This window comes from Pinus tabuliformis, chromosome 7 (assembly GCF_031772625.1).
Source record: "Pinus tabuliformis cultivar Carrire ecotype Pingquan chromosome 7, CPIR1, whole genome shotgun sequence".
Taxonomy (NCBI): Eukaryota; Viridiplantae; Streptophyta; class Pinopsida; order Pinales; family Pinaceae; genus Pinus; species Pinus tabuliformis.
In genome coordinates this window covers 1,387,646,518-1,387,648,981 of record NC_142293.1, presented here as the reverse complement: position 1 = coordinate 1,387,648,981, position 2,464 = coordinate 1,387,646,518, and the positions used below count along the sequence as shown (strand labels likewise).

At 45.4% G+C, this 2,464-nt stretch overlaps 1 pseudogene; it reads right to left on the bottom strand.

The window, feature by feature from the left end:
- Window positions 1–451: 451 nt before the first annotated feature.
- Window positions 452–2,038, bottom strand: LOC149252822 (AAA-ATPase At4g25835 pseudogene; annotated as a pseudogene).
- Window positions 2,039–2,464: the final 426 nt, after the last annotated feature.

Here is a 2,464-nt window from a genome sequence, read left to right as displayed (position 1 = left end):
TGTATTTTACACTTTAAAAATTAAAAAAATTAAGGATAAATTTTTTTTATACCTAGATCTATTCTTAAAATAAATCTTTACTAATAATTCATTTTTAAAATAATAAATAATTAATTTACCTACTCTTTGAAATTTTTTTTATAAACAAACAGAAATTTGATAAAGGTCGTTCATTTAAATTAAGAAGACATCAATAATTTTCAAAACTTATTCTCATATAATTACAACATACCCGATCCCAAATATTTACTTATACATTAACTGATATAAATTTGACACCATTGACATCAATGCAGACCATGGTTACTGCGTGGTTACATCTCAAGTGTAACTATCAAAATATAAGTAATAAGATTAATGTGGAAAAAAACCATGCTGTAGAATGAAAGTTATAGAAGCCTTTGAATTGGATTTCAGATGAAAGATCTATGGTGCGCGTTCACCTCTTTTTCTATGAAAAAATCAGATGATCCATGCTATGCTGCGACAGCCTCTTCATTTTGATCATATACCGTACCTTTTTCTGCCAAGTTGCAATGGGTTTTTCTGACTTTGATCTCCTAAATTGCCCATTCTCATTACTCTTCTCAGAATGCCGATCGACTTCTAAGCCCGAACCACTTCTCAACAACTTAACTGCATGCCCCTTCTCTATTTTCTCCACCGAAGGGCAGCTTTTGTCGCCCTCATCCTCAGCGATTTCCTTTCTGGCAATACTGTGATGAAGAGCAAAAACCACGGCCTTCAATGCATTATGCGGGTCGTCCTTATTCTTTATCAGAATTTCGCTAATCTCTGCAGGTGTCAATGCTCCCCCGGCCTGTATGCTCTGCTCAACTATGGAGAACAGCTCGTGATCTTCGATTCCCAAATAATTGAACGCCAGGCATTTGAAAGCCGGGAATCCAGCGGTGGACAGCAGGATATGCATGTCCATTCTGCCGGACCGGACGAGCGCCGGATCGATATTGTTGTTGTGATTCGTGGTGAAGACTATGATGCGCTCCTCGCCACAGCACGACCAGAGCCCGTCCGTGAAATTGAGCAGACCCGAGAGCGTCACGCGGGTATCGTCTTGATCATCAGAAAAATCGACCCATTTTCTGCTCTCGTTTCGGGTTGCAGCTGGAACACGCCTGGTGGGTGCCCGCTCCGAGAGATGGGTTGAGCAATCGATGTCCTCTATGACGATCATGGATTTGTTCGCCGTTTGGATCAGAAGCGCCCTGAGCTCGGAATTGTCTGTCGCTTTCGTCAATTCCAGGTCGTACACATCGTAGTGAAGGTAATTCGCCATGGCGGCGATCAGGCTCGATTTGCCGGTTCCGGGCGGGCCATGGAGAAGATACCCACGTTTCCAGGGCCGCTCGACGCGGTGAGAAAACTCTTTACCCTGCCCGAACAAATCGAGGTCCGCCTTGATATTTTCCTTCAGCTCCGGGTCGAGCGCCAGCGTAGAGAACGTGGCCGGGTGCCTGAACGGCACCGCGATCCACCGGCAGTCACGGGACCCGTGGCCGTTATTGGTATATAGCTTCCGGTCGCGGCTCCGGCTATCGAAGTCCTCCGCTTGTTTCTCCAAATGCCGTAGGTAAGCCGAGAGCACCCCGGCTCGGTCTCGTTTCTTGATTTAGAGCGTGAAGCTCCGTCTTTCCTCGAGTAAATCGTCACCCGGCGTCTCCACACGATGCGTCCACCAGAGCTTCGATCCGCGGAAGGTGTCTTCCATGGTGTGGTTCGCGGCGGGCGTGAAGGACAGGCACGTAATGTTTTTGGCCCTGGCGACGGTCACTCTCCTGGAATGGGCAGCCACATCGAGGCTGCTGAGATAGAGCTGCACGTTTCTGTAGAGCTCGTTCACCTCTACGCCGCAAGAGTAGCCATTGAATTCTGGAATCTCCAGATACGAGTTTGGACTGTAGAAATCCTTGAGAGAATTCCACCATCCCTGTAACAAACGGCGTACCTGTGTAGGTAATGCATTATGGATTACTGTCAAAAGCCCTACAAGTGACCAGATTTGTCCCGAGATCGTCATGTCGCGTGGCATTCTTTGTTATATCAGACCTGCAAATTGTTGAAACAGACATTGAACTTCGTAACCCGGTATTTTGTAGAAGTATAAATCGTTAGGTCGGCGAGAAGGATAGCTGCCATGGACAGCTTTTGGAAAGCCCGAGTAACTATTGGATGTGCAGTCATGATAGTGGTCCTACTCTCGATCAGATCATATGCGTCTCTGAGGACAATAATTTTTTTTAATCTCACAACTCCCAACGACCAGTCAGATGGCTGCCTTTATCAACTTTCGACTTTAGTTACGCTGTCTGTGATTATGAATATGTTTTTTATTTTCCGTGGAACATGGATGGATGGATTGCACTGTAAACCTACTCTTCTTTCCAAACACTCCCATTTTACGGGTACGTTACAAGTGGAATGGAAAGCATTTTAGGTAATTAAT